This window comes from Hordeum vulgare, chromosome 3H, assembly GCF_904849725.1.
Source record: "Hordeum vulgare subsp. vulgare chromosome 3H, MorexV3_pseudomolecules_assembly, whole genome shotgun sequence".
NCBI classification, from domain to species: Eukaryota; Viridiplantae; Streptophyta; class Magnoliopsida; order Poales; family Poaceae; genus Hordeum; species Hordeum vulgare.
The window spans coordinates 121,595,214-121,614,307 of record NC_058520.1 but is presented as its reverse complement, the minus strand read 5'-3'; the positions used below and the strand labels follow the sequence as shown (position 1 = coordinate 121,614,307).

The window sequence follows — 19,094 nt, the reverse complement described above, 5'->3', positions numbered from 1 at the left end:
ACCATTGCAGATTACACCAGCAATTTATGGCCATGTTGTGCATGACCAGCGAACCCTTAAGCTGAGCCCCGCAATGTTTCCTATAGACAATCGGACTTCTTGAAGGCCTCAAAGATGATGTCGAGCTTCATCAACTAGTGTACCTTCACATGACAGTCTCCCTCTCTAAGGCATATGACCAATGCCATCCGTTCCCACCAGTCGTGCCCCCGACATGTTCCCGTGCGTCAACGTATTGGGCACGGGGAACAACCTTGCTGCCTGTTGCACGTCCCGTGCCACAAGGTGTTCCTGCGGCAACTGCTACCCTTACACCGGCTCCTCCTGGCGCCGCGCACCGCTTCACGCCCACCGAGATGGCTTAATGCCACCGCCAAGGTCTCTGGTACAACTGCGATGAGCAGTATGTCCCAGGTCATCGTTGTGCATGCTTGTTCTTCATCGAGCTCGATGATTTTGCACCTGAGGATGCACCTTTGTAGGCTGAACCAGAGACGCCACACATCTCGCTTCATGCTATCATTGTGCTTTGGATTATTCATGTGACTCACACCATACAACTGCATGTTGTCATCGACACTCATACCTTCTCTGTCTTACTGGACAAAGGCTCGACACACAGTTTCATTGACTTAGTCATGGTCGACGCACTCGGCTTAACTCGAGAAACTTGTCCTAGTTTACGGGTCATGGTGGCCAACGTGGACACGCTTGTTACTGCTCGCCAATGTCGCGACATCTCCATCAACATCGAGAGCCGCCACTTCTAGGTTGACTGCTTCACACTTCCACTCAGCGGCTTTGACCTAATCCTTTGTGTCTATTGGCTCCATTCCATTGGACCAATTTTGTGGGATTTGATCGCCACAACGTGACTGTTGTCCTTGCTGGTTACAAAGTCACATGGAATGGTTTGGTATTGCCCGCCTTGCCTGCTGTCCATACGATGACGAGCGAGGACTCTGGCCTCATGGGTGACATGCTCGACGAGTTTGCTGGCCTCTTTTCCACTCCGACCATGTTGCCTCCAGGATGCTCTCGCGACCACCACATTTGGCTTCTACCTAACACCACGCTAGTTGCCGTCCGCCCATACCGCTATGTGCAACTTCAAAAGGATGAGCTCGAGCTCGAGTGCACCGGGATGTTGGCTAAAGGCATCATCCGCCCTAGCGACTCAGCCTTCTCCTCACCCGTCCTCCTCATCAAGAAGCGGGACGCCTCCTGGCCATATCACACCCGATCATCACGTGGTGTCTCCAAACGACGAACTGTCGCAATGGTACACAGTCGGGGAGAACACACTTTTATCTTGAAATTTTAATGAGAGATCACCTTATAACGCTACCGTCGTCCTAAGCAAAATAAGGTGCATAAAAGGATTAACATCACATGCAAACCATAAGTGACATGATATGGCCATGAACCAAAGCACTGACATGATCTCCATTGTCACTGGCGCCACACCATGATCTCCATCATCGTCCTGCCATCAAGGTTGTCGCGCTAACTATGATGTTACTACTAAAGCTACTACTAGCGATAAAGCAACACATCTCCAAGCGCAAAATAATTTAAGACAATCCTATGGCTCCTGCCGGTTGCCGTAGCATGGACGTGGAAGTCAATATTTAACCATTACAACATGATCATCTCATGCGTCCAATATATCATATAATGTCATTGGCCATATCACCTCACATGCATACCCTGTAAAAACCAAGTTACACGTCCTCTAATTTTTTGTTGCAAATTTTACGTGGCTGCCTCGGGTATCTAGTATGATCGCATCTTACTTACGCAAAGCCACAACGGTGATATGCAAATTGCTATTTAACCTTCTCCAAGGACCGCCTCAGTCAAATCCGATTCAACTAAAGTTGAAGAAACTGACACCCGCTAGTCATCTTTATGCAACAAGTTGCATGTTAGTCGATAAAACCGGTCTCTTGTAAGTGTACGAGTAATGTTGATCCGGACCGCTTCAAGCCAACAATACCGCCGAATCAAGAAAAGACTAAGGAGGGAAGCAAATTGATCATCAACAAGCACAAACTCTTTTGTGTTCTGCTCGAGATATCATCTACGCATGAACCTAGCTCATGATGCCACTGTTGGGGAATGTTGCATGGGAAAAAATCCTACGCACACTCAAAACCTATCATGATGATGATCATCTACGAGAGGGGAGATCGAATCCACATACCCTTCTAGATCGCTAAGCGGGAAGCATTAAGAAATGTGGTTGATGTAGTCGAACGTCTTCGCGGTACGAATCGCAAGCTTCCCATGAACTCTGTCCTGATCTAGCACCAAACGGATGGCACCTCCGCGTTCCGCACACGTACAACTCGATGACGATCTCTGCCTTCTTGATCCAGCAAGTGGGGAGGAGAGGTAGATGAGTTCCCGGGGAGCACGACGACATGGTGGTGGTGGTGGTGAACTTATCCAGCAGGGCTTCGCCAAGCTACCCGGGACTAATCTAGACGAGGAAGACGATATGTGGAAAAGAGGGCAACACATGGATTTTTCTGGTGTAGTTTGCCCTGAAAACCTCCACTATATATAGGAGGAACAAGAGAGAGGGTTCCCTTGCCTCCTACTCAAAGTAGGAGGGCTTCATCCGAGCCAAGGGGAGGAGTCCTCCTCCAATTCGGTTGGCTGGAGGACTACCTTCCCACTTGTCCACCTCCTTCCTTTTTTCCTTTTCCTTTTATTTTTGCCTTTGGCCGAAATAGGTTATTGGGATGGCCTCATCAGCCCACTAAGTGCTGGGGCGCCACCCATAGGCCTGTTAGGTCCTCTCCCGGGTGAGTGGCCCCTCCCAGTAAAACCTCGGAACCCATTCGTCACTCCCGGTACTTTACCGGTAATGCCCGAACCATTCTGGAGCTATACCTCCGGACCATTCTGGAGCTCCTTGTGAAGTCCAGGATCTCATCTCGGACTCCAAAAAACTTTTGGTCACCAACATACATAACTCAATACTATCGAAATTTCACCGAACCTTAAGTGTGCAGGCCATGCGGGTTCGAGAACTATGTAGACATGACCGAGACACTCTCCGATCAATATCCAATAGCGGGACCTGGATGCCCATATTGGATCCTACATATTCTACGAAGATCTTATCGGTTGAACCTCTGTGTCAAGGATTCAGTTAATCTCATATATCATTCCCTTTGTCCTTCGGTATGTTACTTGCCCGAGATTCGATCGTCGGTATCTCCATACCTATTTCAATCTCGTTACCGGCAGGTCTCTTTACTCGTCCCATAATACAAGATCCCGTGGCAAACTATTTAGTCACATTGCTTGCAATGCTTGTTTGTGATGATGTATTACCGAGTGGGCCTCGAGATACCTCTCCGTCATATGGAGTGACAAATCCCAGTCTTGATCCATGCTAACTCATCGGACACCCTCGGAGATACATGTAGATCACCTTTATAGTCACCCAGTTACGTTGTGACGTTTGATACACACAAGGCATTCCTCCAGTGTCAGTGAGTTACATGATCTCATGGTCATAGAAATGTATACTTGACATGTAGAAAACAATAGCAACAAAATGACATGGTCACATGCTACGTTTATTGTTTGGGTCTTGTCCATCACATCATTCTCCTAATGATGTGATCCCGTTATCAACTGACAACACTTGTCCATGGTCAGGAAACCTTAACCATATTTGATCAACGGGCTATTCAACTAGAGGCTCACTAGGGACATTGTTTTGTCTATATATCCACACATACATTTGCGTTTCATACAATTATAGCATGGATAATAAACAATTATCTTGAAACAGGAATATAATAATAACTATTTTATTATTGCTTGTAGGCCATATTTCCAACATGTACACGCAACCCCTTGGGCGAGTTGGCTTGGCTTCCATTCACCTCTACCATTGCAGATTACACCAGCAATTTATGGCCATGTTGTGCATGACCAGCGAACCCTTAAGCTGAGCCCCGCAACGTTTCCTATAGACAATCAGACTTCTTGAAGGCCTCAAAGACGACGTCGAGCTTCATCAACTAGTGTACCTTCACATGACAGTCTCCCTCTCTAAGGCATATGATCAATGCCATCCGTTCCCACCAGTCGTGCCCCCGACATGTTCCCGTGCGTCAACGTATTGGGCACGGGGAACAACCTTGCTGCCTGTTGCACGTCCCGTGCCACAAGGTGTTCCTGCAGCAACTGCTACCCTTACACCGGCTCCTCCTGGCGCCACGCACCGCTTCACGCCCACCGAGATGGCTTAATGCCACCGCCAAGGTCTCTACTACAACTGCGATGAGCAGTATGTCCCAGGTCATCGTTGTGCATGCTTGTTCTTCATCGAGCTCGATGATTTTGCACCTGAGGATGCACCTTTGGAGGCTGAACCAGAGACGCCACACATCTCGCTTCATTCTATCGTTGTGCTTTGGATTATTCATGTGACTCACACCATACAGCTACGTGTTGTCATCGACACTCATACATTCTCTGCCTTACTGGACACAGGTTCGACACATAGTTTCATCGACTCAGTCATCGTCGATGCACTCGGTTTAACTCGAGAAACTTGTCCTAGGTTATGGGTCATGGTGTCCAACGTGGGCACGCTTGTTACTGCTGGTCAATGTCGTGGCATATCCATCAACATCGACAACCGCCACTTCTAGGTTGACTGGTTCACACTTCCACTCAGCGGCTTTGACCTAATCCTTTGTGTCGACTGGCTCCATTCCCTTGGACCAATTTTGTGGGATTTGTTCGCCACAACGTGACTATTGTCCTTGCTGGTTCCAAAGTCACATGGAACGGTTTGGTATTGCCCACCTTGCCTGCTGTCCATACGATCACGAGCGAGGACTCTGGCCTCATGGGTGACATGCTCGACGAGTTTCCTGGCCTCTTTTCCACTCCGACCATGTTGCCTCCAGGATGCTCTCGCGACCACCACATTTGGCTTCTACCTAACACCACGCCAGTTGCCGTCCGCCCATACCGCTATGTGCAACTTCAAAAGGACGAGCTCGAGCTCGAGTGCACCGGGATGTTGGCTAAAGGCATCATCCGCCCTAGTGACTCGGCCTTCTCTTCACCCGTCCTCCTCATCAAGAAGCGGGACGCCTCCTGGTGCTTTTCTGTTGACTATTGGGTGTTGAATGATCATACGACGAAGGACAAGTTCCCAATTCATGTCATTGACGAGCTACTGGATGAACTTCGTGGCTCTAGGTTCTTCACCAAGCTTGACCTACACTCTGGGTATCATCAGGTACGGATGCACCCTGATGACATTGCTAAGATGGCATTTCGCACACATGATGGCCACTATGAGTTCTTGGTTATGCCCTTTGGCTTAACCAACACTCGAGCAACCTTTCGGGCTTCGATGAATGACATCTTGCGCCATCTTGCGCCCATTTTTGCGCAAATTTGTCCTTGTTTCCTTTCATGACATCTTAATTTACAGATCATCCTAGTCGGAGCACCTGCATCACCATTGTGTTGTCTTCCAGGTCATGCACCAGTAGTCCCTCTTACTGAAGCACAAAAAGTACTACTTTTGTGAGTCCTCCATGGCCTACCTGGGTCATGTCATTAACGCTGATGGGGTGCCCATGGATAAGGATAATGTGCACACGGTTGCTGACTAGCCTATTCCTCATTCGGTCCGAGCGCTGCACGGATTCTTGGGACTGGACGACTATTATCGCGAGTTCATCAAGGACTTCGGGATGCTCGCTGCTCCTCTCACATGCCTACTCAGCAAGGAGGGATTTCGATGGTGTCCCGAGGTAGAAGATGCCTTCCAGGCACTCAAGCATGCCCTTGGTGAAGACTCGGTGCTCCAGATGGCGGACTTTGACAATCCCTTCATTGTTGAGTGTGGCGCTTCCAGGGCTGGCTTTGGCGTCGTTCTTCACCAAGGTGCGGGCCCCTTAGCCTTTTACAATCGACCCATTGCTCCATGCCATACCAAGGTTGTTGTCCATGAGCGGGAACTCATTGGATTGGTTCAGGCTATATGTCATTGGCGGCCATATCTTTGGGGTTGTGCCTTCACAGTACGCACCGACCACTACAACTTGAAGTTTCTCCTTGAGCAGCAGCTTTCAACAATCCCTCAAGACCAATGGGTGAGCAAATTGTTTGGCTTCGACTTCACTATCCAGTTTCGCCCGGGCCACCTCAACATCATCGCTGACGCCCTCTCTCATCGTGATGCCGATGCAATGCCTATGCTTTGTGCTCTCTTGCTGCCACTTTTCACCATTTGTGATGACCTAAGGTGTGAGCTCAATGCTTCCCCCGAGTTGACCTCCCTTCGTGATAAAATCGGCACCGGTAATCGCGACCACCCCTGGAGTTGTGTTGAAAACTTGATTCTTCATGGACGTCGGGTGCATGCCTTTCCTGTCATGGGAACGAGTCTGACAGTAGAGGTTAGGGGTATGTAAGGAGAGGGAAGAGTACTAGCTACAACGAGATTGTACACACGGATGTATGAGTTTAGGCCCCTCTCGTGGAGATACCAGCCCTACGTCCCAGTGCTCGGGAGCTTCTATCATGTAGAATGTGTGAGTTACAAGGGGTGCGAACCCTTGTGCCAGAGGGGAGGGGTGACTTATATAGTGTGCACTGCCCCTCATGAATACCCGACAACCAAGGGTTCGATCGTGGTAATAAAGGTGAACATTACTGATAACGTATGTAGTAAATGCTACTTATGGCGGCCAGTCAAATGGCTGCTTTTTTGCCTCCCTGGAATGGCTTATGATCTTCTACGGTCACCGACTTCTGGTTCTTCCGACTGAAAGGCAAATGTCGAATGGAGGGAGAAACCTCTGAGTGGATGTCCTGTCGAGTGACTCATGCGCCATGGTGATTTCAGTCGGAGTCTTCCTTGTAATCTTTAGGTTCTCCAATGTAGTGTCCTTGGGTAGGGCTTGTAGGTCAGGCTTAAGACTCTATCCTAGGTACATATCCCCATCATTAGCCCCCGAATGGGTCGGGATTCGACTGAAAAGGGTCGATGCAGATTCTGATAAGACAGACAAATTTCAAATGCATTTTAGGGCTTCACAGAAGTATGCGTCGATTGGAGTCTTTGTCATTCACCCTGATCAATTCTGTCTTGAAATGCGTCCAAGTATGTGCGATTGGAAGTTCATTTCTGATTGAATTCCTATCCATTTTGACTCTACACCCACTCGGTGTTTTCTTTTGGTGCATACTTGCTTGTTTTCTCCTCGAGTAGATCAGGTCTTAGTCGAGTGGTTTCTGGTCCAGTGGGAGCACGCTGAGTGCACCCACTAGGGGGTAGTCTCCGAGACCACTATCGAATGGTGGTGACATCGACACGGGTCTTAGATTTGATTTGATAGTCACTTGGCACTTGACAGGCCGGATCTGGTCGAGTGATAGTAGGTCCAGTGGGGGCATGCTGAGTGCACCCATAGGGTGTAGTCCTCGAGACAGCCGTCGAGTTCTTGCATCGGCGGGGGTCTAATAGAGACAATTTTGTATGTTTGGTTTCTGAGTGAGATTGATGCTCATTACTCGGAAGAATTTTGAACTTGGGGGAAAACTGGTTCGCAACTAAGTTTGTGAGTGAAAATGTTGCATGTCACTCGGAATAGCCTTTAACTTAAGCGAAGTCTGACTCGCGGCTAAGGCCTCGAGTGAGAGGAGCACTCGTCACTCGGGAGAGTTTCTAACTTAGACGAAGACTGGTTCACAGCTAAGTTCCTGAGTGAATAGGATGCTATTAACTCAGTAGAGTTTTTAACTTAGGCAAAAACTTGTTGGCGGCTAAGCCCTCGAGTGAGAGGAGTTCTCGTCACTCGGGAGATCTTTTAACTTAGACGAAGACTGGTTCGCAACTAAGTTCTCGAGTAAATAAGATGTTATTCACTCGACATGTTTTTTAACTTAGGCGAAAACTTGTTCGCGGCTAAGCCCCTGAGTGAGAGGAATGCTCGTCACTCGGGAGAAGTTTTAAGTTTAGACGAAGACTGGTTCGCAACTAAGTTTCTGAGTGAATAGGATGCTATTCACTCGGCATGATTTGTAACTTAGGCGAAAACTTGTTCACAATTAAGTTCCAGAGTGAGAGGGTTGCTCACCACTCAGAGTGTTTTTTAAACTTAGGCTAAGACTGGTTTGCAGCTAAGCCCCCGAGTGAGAGGATCGCTCACCACATGGTGAGTTTTTAACTTAGACGAAGACTGGTTCTTAGCTAAGTTCCTGAGTGAATAGGATGCTATTAACTCGGCAAGATTTTTAACTTAGGCAAAAACTTGTTCGCGGCTAAGTCCCCAAGTGAGAGGGTCACTCACCACTCGGAGTGTTTTTTAAACTTAGGCGAAGACTGGTTCGCAGCTAAGCCCCCGAGTGTGGAACATGTCCGTACTCGGAGTATTTTTTAACTTCGGTGATACGGAGTCACAACTAAGTTCTCAAGGGTGGAGCTTGTCCGTACTCGGAGTAGTTTTTTACTTAGACAAAGTTGGGTTCGCAGCTAAGCCCCCGAGTGTGGAGCATGTCCGTACTCGAAGTAGTTTTAACTTAGGCGATACAGAGTCGCAGCTAAGTTCCCGAGTGTGGAGCATGTCCGTACTCGAAGTAGTTTTAACTTAGGCGATATGGAGTCGCATCTAAATTCCGGAGTGTGGAGCATGTCCGTACACGAAGTAGTTTTTTACTTAGGCGAAGTCAGGCGCAGCTAAGCCCCCGAGTGTGGAGCATGTCCGTACTCGAAATAGTTTTAACTTAGGCGATACAGAGTCACAGCTAAGTTCCCGACTGTGGATCACGTCCGTACTCGAAGTAGTTTTAACTTAGGCGATACAGAGTCGCAACTAATTTCCCGAGTGTGGAGCGTGTCCGTACTCGGAGTAGTTTTTTACTTAGGCGAAGTCAGGTTCACAGCTAAGCCCCCGAGTGTGGAGCATGTCCATACTCGAAGTAGTTTTAACTTAGGCGATACGAAGTCACAACTAAGTTCCCGAGTGTGGAGAATATCCGTACTCGAAGTAGTTTTAACTTAGGCGATACAGATTCGCAGCTAAGTTCCCGAGTGTGGAGCATGTGCGCACTCGGAGTTTTTTTTAACTTAGGCGAAGCCAGGTTCGTAGCTAAGTTCCCGAGTGTGGAGCGTGTCCGTATTCGGAGTAGTGCGATCGTCACTCGAGAGAGTTTCTAACTTAGACGAAGACTCGTTCACAACGAAGTTCCCGAGTGAATAGGATTCTATTCACTCGGCAGGGTTTTTAACTTAGACAAAAACTTGTTCGCGGCTTAGCCGTCGAGTGAGAGGAGTGATCGTCACTCGGGAGATTTTTTTACTTAGGCGAAGTCAGGTTCGCAACTAAGCCGGTCACCCACTGGGGGTTGTGGTGTAGATGTGTTCAACTGAGCTATGGCGCACGAGATGGTTTATGATGAATACGTGACGCACAGAGTGGTGATGCATGAGGCATCTGAGTGATGAAGACGCACCCAGCTGAGTGGCGACACCAGGGGTGGACGTGTGATGAAGAGCACTCGGCGGAGTTTCGGAGCAAGAGGCGGCCGAGTGATGGAGATGTGTCCAACCGAGCGGCGGTGCGCTAGGCGGCCAAGTGACGTGGCCACATCCAGTAGAGTGGCGACGCGCGGGCGCGGCCATGTGATGAAGACCCGCTCGGTGGAGTGATGGTGCACGAGGCGGGCGAGTGATGGAGACGAGTCCAACCGAGCGGCGACGCGCTGGGTGGCTATGTGATGAAGACGTGCTCGACTGAGTGGAGACGCGCTGGGTGGCCAAGTGATGGAGACGTGCTTGATGGAGTGACATCATGCGAGACGTACCAGTGATGAAGAGGCATCCAGCTAAGTGGCAGCGCGCGAGGCAGCCATGTGATGAAGACGCGCTCGGCGAAGTGACGGCACGCAAGACGGCCGAGTGATGACGACGTGCTCGACGGAGTGACGGCACGCGACATGATCGAGTGATGAAGACGTGCTCGGCAGAGTGCCGGCGCGCGAGACCGTCGAGTGATGAAGACATGCTGAGCGGAGTGCCGACGCGCGAGACGGTTGAGTGATGGAGACACGTCCAATCGAGTGGCGACACGCTGGACGGCCAAGCGATGTAGACGCATCCAGTGGGATAACGACGCGCGGGGCGTCCAAGTGACAGTGTAACGTGTGTACGAAAAATAGCACAAGCCAACGTAAAAGTTTCTCAAAGTAATATTAGTTTGTTGAAGTGATTTGTGTAAATAACACCCATTTGCACCCGCTGAGTGTGCCAGGTGATTGCTGGTTCAAAACCAACAAGAGTTTAAAAGAGTGAAGGATCCGACTGAACTCCTTTGAGTACTAGACCCAAATGAAGCGGAAGTGTACTGTCCCGACATGGAATTAAACATCCGAGCACGGAGGCACACTCGGTGGCGTTGCCTCCGAGTAAACGTAAAGCGTGACTTACGTGATGCTCGGGAATGCAAAAATGACTATTTAACACAATGGAATGTTGTGGTGAAGAATGACTTAGCTGTCTGACAGTGCATGAGCGGCTGTGTGGTGAAGACGTGTCCAACCGATAGCGTGGCCGAGTGATGAAGACGTGCATCACTGAGTGGTGATGCACGGAGCGAATGAGTGATGAATACATGCATCATGGAGCGGCGACAGGCGGAGCGGCCGAGCGATGAAGATGTGCCTCACTGAGTGGCGACGCGCGTGGCAGCCGAGTGATAAAGATTGTCTCACCGAGTGGCGATGCACGGAGCGGCCGAGTGACGACTCATGGACCGACGTCGCGCGAGGCAGCCGAGTGTTGAATATGCATCCCATGGGGTGGCGACGCGCGGTGCGTCTGAATGATGGGGACGTGCCTCTCGAAGTGGCGACTAGTGAAACGTCTAAGTGATGTAGATGTGCCACTTGGAGTGGCGGTACACGGAGCGTCCGAGTGATCCTCCATGTTGGTTGTCTGAATGCAAATTTCATCTGTGTGTCATCGTGTTAGTAGCTTGAATGGAAAGTCTGTCCGAGTAAACTGTTGTCTCGAGACGATGACACACGAGTGACCTGCAAGTTAGTAGCAAGCATAGCTACAAATATCTTTTGATGGACTAAAGAGTCCCTATGCGGATGTAGCTTGCAAGGATTAAAGACCACTGATGGCCCGGTTATGCATGATGACGGACAGTTAACACATGACCTATGAGGCTGGTTGTAATGGTAGTATCGTATACTAGTATCATGCATATGATACTAGTCTATGATACCACATCCGTAATGCATAGTATCATATGTTTGTATCATAAGATAGTTCATTTATTGTCATGCAAGACACATAGTAGTACATCATTTAATATGATACGGTATCATGATATGATACTCAACCCTCTCTTTCTTCATTTAATTCTATTCCACCTCATCGAAATTGCCTAGTTGGCATGCATGATACTACCTATGATACTCCCATTACGGGCAGCCTCATGACCATGATGACGGTTGGTTATGCATGCATGCGTGTACACTTAACTCACGCAGGAAATGCTTACCTGATGAGGCACTTAATGACATGGTTAAATGGATGAAACCACCAACCCTCTTTACGAAGGATTATGAGGGCCTCATTATGCGCTTGGGATAGCAAGCAATGTACCGTCCGATGTAGGTGATGCAAGTGAATGAGACCCAGGAAGCCGGGTAGCGCGTGCTGCTGGCAATGCAAGCGAGGGCCAGGGAGCGCATCGCGATGTGGCACCAAGCAAGCGCGTCGCAGGGCGGCATCGGCGAGCTTGTCGCATGGCGGACGAGCGCGACGATGGGCCATCGAGCACGTCTCAGGGCAAGCGAGCGGCGTCGGCGCCCATGCGTGATTGTGCACTAGGTCGTGGTCGGCCTCGTCGTCCATGCCACGTCAAGGGGTCCGAGTTACCGGGGAAGTCATCGTATTCTAGCCACCCAACCCTGAGATCCAGCAAGCCACCGTCCAAAATCTGAACGCATGACATGCTTGTGCAAGCGAATGCTACCTCTTGAGATTGCATTTGTTTTCCCTTGAAGAGGAAAGGGTGATGGAGCGAAGATAAGTATTTCCCTCGGTTTTTTGAGAACCAAGGTATCAATCCAGTAGGAGGAAGAAGCAAGGACCCAGTTGTAGTACCTACACAAATAATCAAACTCTTGCACCCAACGCTAAAAAGGGGTTGTCAATCCCTTCAGATTTATTTGCAAGGATGAGATCTGATACAGATAGATATAAAAGATTGCGGAAACAAAAGTAAATATATTGCACCAAGCTATTTTTGGTTTATAGATCTAAAATTATATTATGGAAAATAGACCCGGGGGCCATAGGTTTCACTAGAGGCTTCTCTCATAAAGGAAAATAATACGATGGGTGAACAAATTACTATCGAGCAATTGATAGAAAAGCGAATAATTATGAAGATATCTAAAGCAATGATTATGCATATAGGCATCACGTCCGTGTCAAGTAGACCGAAATGATTCTGCATCTACTACTATTACTCCACACATCAAGCGACTCGTGCGTGCATCTAGAGTATTAAGTTCATGAAGAACAGAGTAACGCATTAAGTAAGATGACATGATGTGGAGGGATAAACTCAAGCAATATGATGAAAACCCCATATTTTTATCCTCGATGGCAACAATACAATACGTGCATCATACCCCTACTATGTCACTGGGTGAGGACACCGCAAGATTGAACCCAAAACTAAGCACTTCTCCCATTGAAATAATTACCAATCTAGTTGGCCAAACTAAACAGATAACTCGAAGAGACTTGCTAAGATATGAAATCATGCATATAAGAATTCAGAAGAGATTCAAATAATATTCATAGATAATCTGAACATAAACTCACAATTCATCGGATCTCGACAAACACACTGCAAAAGAGTATTACGTCAGATAGATCTCCATGAAGATCATGAAGAACATGGTATTAAAGATCAAAGAGATTGAAGTAGCCATCTAGCTACTAGCTATGGACCCATAGGTCTGTGGTGAACTACTCACGCATCATTGGAGGGGCAATGGAGTTGGTGTAGATGCCCTCCGTGATCAATTCCCTCTCCGACAGATTACCGGAAAAGGCTCTCAGATTGGATCTCATGGGAACAGAGGCTCCCGGCGGCAGAAAAGTATTTTCGTGGCTCTCTTTTGCGATGGGGGATATTTTGGAATTTATAGGCCGAAGAATAGGATTAGGAGACTTGCAGGGGACCCACAAGCCAGGGGCGTCCCCCTAGGGCGCGCCTTGCAGGCTTGTGGCCTCTCGGCAGGTTCCCTGCCCCCTACTCCAAGTCTTCTGGGTTTCTTCTAGTCCAAGAAAAATCATTTCAGAGACTTTATTCCGTGTGGACTCCGTTTAATATTCCTTATCTGCAATACTCAAAAACATGAAAAAAACAGAAACTGACACTAGGCTCTAGATTAATAGGTTTGTCCCAAAAATAATATAAAACAACATATTAATTCATATAAAACATCCAAAACACATAATATAATAGCATGAAATAATAAAAAATTATAGATACATTGGAGACGTATCAAGCATCCCCAAGCTTAATTCCTGTTTGTCCTCGAGTAGGTAAATGATAAAAACAGATTTTTTATGTGGAATGCTACCTAACATATTTAGCCATGTAATATTATCTATTGTGGCGTGAATATTCAGATCCATAAGATTCACAAAAAGTCTAATATTGACATAAAACAATAATACTTCAAGTATACTAATAAAGTAATTGCTTCCTTTCAAAATAACATGGTCTTAGAAAGTTATCCCTACAAAATCATATGGTCTGGCTATGCTCCACCACACAAAGTATCTAAACCATGCACAACCCGATGAAAATCAAGCAATTGTTTCACACTTTTTATGTTCTCAAACCTTTTCAACTCTCACGCAATACATGAGCGTGAGCCGTGGATATAGCACTATAGGTGGAATAGAGTATGGTGGAAGTTGCAAAAAAGAAGAAGAAGATAGTCACACATCAACTAGGCATATCAACGGGCTATGGAGATGCCCATCAATAGATATCAATGTGAGTGAGTAGGGATTGTCATGCAACAAATGCACTAGATCTATAAGTGTATTCGAGCTCAAAAAGGAAACTAAGTGGTTGTGCAAAAGATGTAATTCCACTAGTCATATGAAAGTGACAAAATTGGAGACTCTCTATGAAGAACATGGTGCTACTTTGAAGCACAAGTGTGGAAAAATATAGTAGCATTGTCCCTTCTCACTTTCTCTCATTATATATTTTTTCTTTTTTTGGTGGGCTTCTTTGACCTATTTTTTATGGGTTTCGCTGGCCTCTCTTCTTTGTTGTTGTAAAGTCCAGAGACTCATCCCAACTTGTGAGGGAATCATAGCTTCCGTCATCCTTTTCTCACATGGTACAATGCTCTAATAATGCAAATCATCACGCTTTTATTTACTTACAACTCAAAGATTACAACTCGATATCTAGAACAAAATATGACCCTATAGGCAATATGGAAGTGATGGTGCGTGTCATAAAAATGGGACGGTGGTGTTGGATGGCAACATATCTCGGAATGGCTATGTAAATGCTATAATAGGTAGGTATGGTGTCTGTTTTGAGTAAAATATATGGTGGCTGTTTTGAGAAAGGTGGGTTTAATGTACCGGCGAGAGTTGCACCGTACTAGAGAGGCTAGCAAAAGTGGAAGGGTGAGAGTGTGTATAATGCATGAACTCAACATTAGTCATAAAGAACTCAAATACTTATTGCAAAAGCCTATTAGTTATCGAAGCAAAGTATTAGACGCATGCTCCTATGGGAAGGGTTAGTAGGAGTTAACCATCGTGCGATCCCGACCTCCACACAAAGGTTGACAATCATTAAACAAATCATGCTCCAACTTCATCACATAACGGTTCACCATACATGCATGCTACAAGAATCACAAGCTTTAACATAAGTATTTATTCTAATTCACAATTAGTTACTAGCATGACCCTCATATTACCATCTTCATCTCTCAAAACTATATGCAAGGAATCAAACTTCTCATCATATTCAATGCAATTAATATGACAGTTTTTATTATATCCCTCTTGGATGCCCATTATATTAGGACTAAATTCTTAACCTAAAGCAATTACCATGTTGTTCAAGGAACTCTCAAAATAATACAAGTGAGGTACAAGAGTTTTATAATTTCTATAAAATAAAACACCGCCGTGCTCTAAAAGATATAAGTGAAGAGCTAGAGCAACATTGCCTAGCTCAAAAGATATAAGCGAAGCACAAAGAGTATTCTAATAAATTCACGTTTCAGCGTGTGTCTCTCAAAAGATGTGTGCAGCAAGTATGATTGTGGCAAAATAAAAAGTAAAGTCTCATATCATACAAGATGCACCAAGCAAAACACATATCATGTGGTGAATAAAAATATAGCCTCAAGTAAATTTACCGATGGATTGAAGACGAAAGAGGGGATTCCTTCCGGGGCATACCCAAGCTTATGCTCATTGGTATCCTTCAATATGGCTTGCGGTTCCTTGGGCATCCCAAATCTTAGGCTCTTGCCACTCCATATTCCGTAGTCCATCAAATCTTTACCCAAAACTTGAAAACTTCACAACACAAAACTCAACAGAAAACTCATGAGATCTGTTAGTATAAGCAAAATAAATCACCACTTTAGGTACTGTTGTGAACTCATTATTTGTTTTTATTTATGTAATATTTACTGTATTCCAACTTCTCCATGGTTCAGACCCCCCGATACAATCCATAGATTCATTAAAATAAGCAAACAACACAAAGAAAACAGAATTTGTCAACAGTTTATAGCAATCTGTTTACTTCGAATACTTATGTAACTCCAAAAATTCTTAACACTTAGGAATATGTGGGAAATTTGTAATTAAATCTCGTGTAAAAAATTCATATCAAAATCACGTTCCAGTGAATTTACAAAATTACTGGGCTGAGAGCGAAAGTTTCTGTTTTTCAGCAAAATCAACTTGCAAATACAGTAGACCATCCCAAAAGTCTTACTTGCCTCAAACACTAACTAAAACAAGAAAACACAATTATTATAGAGGTAATAATGTGTTCAACACTCAAAAACAGAATCAAAAGCAAAAGCATAAAAATAAAATTGGGTTGCCTCCCAACAAGTGTTGTTGTTTAACGCCCCTAGCTAGGCATAATGCAATAGATCTAGGTATTGCCATCTTTGGTATGCAATCCATAAGTAGCTCTTATAATAGATTCATAAGGTAATCTTCTTTTATTTCAAGGAAAGTTCTCCATTCCTTTCCTTAATGGAAATTGGAATCTAATATTTCCTTCTTTCATATCAATAATTTCTCCAATCATTCTAAGCAAAGGTTTACCAAGAATAATAGGACATGTAGGATTGCAATCTATCTCAAGAACAATGAAATCTACGGGCACATAATTCCTATTTGAAACAATAATAACATCATTAATCCTTCCCGTAGGTTTCTTGATTGTAGAATCTGCTAGATGCAAATTTAAAGAGCAATCATCAAATTCACGGAATCCTAGCACATCACATAAAGTTTATGGGATAGTGGAAACGCTAGCACCCAAATCACACAAAGCATGGCGCTCATAATCTTTAACTTTAATCTTAATAGTAGGCTCCGAGTCATCATAAAGCTTTCTAGGTATAGAAATTTTCAACTCAAGTTTTTCTTGAAAAGATTTCATCATAGCATCCACAATGTGTTTAGTAAAAGCTTTATTTTGATTATAAGCATGCGGAGAATTCAACATGGATTGCAACAAGGAAACACAATCAATCAAAGAGCAACTATCGTAATTAAAGTCCTTGAAATCCAAAAGAGTGGGCTCATTGTTATTTAAAGTTTTGACCTATTCCATCCCACTTTTCTTAATCTTATCTTTAAGATCTATAAACTCCAGATCATTGGGACGCCTTTTAACTAAAGTTGAATCATCTCCTGTCCCATTTTTTTAAGATTTATACTAGAAAACAAAGATTCAATAGGTGTCACCTCAATCACTTTAATATCTTCATCATTATTATCACGACAAAACACCTTTTCAAGCCATTCACGCTCAGCACATATTCTAGCGGTTCTTTCCTTACACTCATCAATTGAAATTCTCATAGTTTGTAAAGACTCATTAATATCATGCTTGGGTGGAATAGATCTAATTTTCAAAGAATCAATCTCAAGAGAAATTCTATCAGCGTTCCTAGCCAAATCATCGATCTTGAGCAATTTTTCTTCAATTATAGCATTGAAACCCTTTTGCGAGCTAATGAATTCTATAATATTATTCTCAAGATCAGAGGGCATCTTATCATAATTTCCATAAGAATTGTTGTAGGAATTACCATAATTGTTAGAGGAATTACTAGGAAACGGCCTAGGATTGAAATTACCTCTATACGCGTTATTGCCAAAATTGTTCCTACCAAAAAAATTCACATCCATAGATTCATTATTATTTCCAATCAAAGAATACAAAGGCATATCATTGGGATCAATAGGAGCACTCTTACTAGCAAAAAATTTCATTAATTCATCCATCTTTCCACTCAAATGTTTTATTTCTTCAATAGGGTGCACTTTTTTACTAGTAGGAGATCTTTTGATATGCCATTGAGAGTAATTTTCCATAATATTATCTAGGAGTTCAGTAGCTTCTCCTAATGTGATTTCCATAAAAGTACCACCTGTTGTGGAATCTAAAAGATTTCTAAGCAAAATTCAATCCCGCATAAAAAATTGTATAATCATCCATAAACTCAAACCATACGCGGGGCAATTCCTAATCATTAGTTTCATCCTCTCCCAAGATTGTGCAACATGCTCATGATCAAGTTGCTTCAAAGTCATCATATCATTCCTAAGGGAGATAATTTTAGCGGGCGGAAAGTACTTGGAAATGAAAGCATCTTTACACTTATTCCATGAATCAATACTATTTTTAGGTAAAGATGAAAACCAAGTTTTGGGACGATCTCGTAGTGAGAAAGAAATAGCTTCAGTTTAAAAATTTAATTATGCACATCTTTCTTATTTTGCATATCACACAACTCAACGAAAGTATTTAGATGGGATGCGGCATCTTCACTAGGAAGGCCAAAAAATTGTTCTTTCATAACAAGATTGAGCAAAGCGGCATTAATTTCACAGGATTCCGCACTAGCGGCGGGAGCAATTGTAGTACTAATAAAATCACTATTATTAGTAGTGGAAAAATCACATAACTTGGTATTCTCTTGAGCCATCGTGACAAAGCAAGCAATCTAGCACACAAGCGAGCAAACGAAAAGACGAACGTAAAAAGGGCGAATAAAAAGGCAAATCTTTTTGGTATTTTCTGAAATTCATTTTAGAAGTGGGGGAGAGGAAAACGAGAGGCAAATGGCAAATAAAGTAAATGCAAGATATGAGTTTGTGATGGGTACTTGGTAGGTTTGATCTTTCTATGCATCCTCTCCGGCAACGGCGCCAGAAATCCTTCTTGCTACCTCTTCAACTTGCATTGGTTTTCCCTTGAAGAGGAAAGGGTGATGCAACGAAGTAGATAAATATTTCCCTCAGTTTGTTGAGAACCAAGGTATCAAGCCAGTAGGAGGAACAAGAAAGGGCCCGATCGCAGTACCTACACAAATAATCAAAGTTATTGCTTATTTGCACCCAACGCTAAAAAGGGGTTGTCAATCCCTTCAAAGTTATTTGCAAGGATGAGATCCGATAGAGATAGATATAAAAGATTGCGGAAATAAAAGTAAATAAATTGCAGCAAGATATTTTTGGTATTTTTGGCTTATTGATCTAAAAGTATAATATGGAAAATAGACCCGGGGGCCATAGGTTTCACTAAAGGCTTTTTCATAAAGGAAAATAATACGGTGGGTGAACAAATTACTGTCGAGCAGTTGATAGAAAAGAGAATAATTATGAAGATATCTAAGGCAATGATTATTCATATAGGTGTCACGTCCATGTCAAGTAGACCAAAACGATTCTGCATGTACTACTATTACTCCACACATCGACC

General features: G+C 44.6%; 1 pseudogene; it reads left to right on the top strand.

Moving 5' to 3' along the window:
• The first annotated feature begins 4,930 nt into the window (after positions 1-4,930).
• The window catches only part of LOC123441558, a 77,048-nt pseudogene continuing 62,884 nt past the window's right edge, over positions 4,931-19,094 (top strand).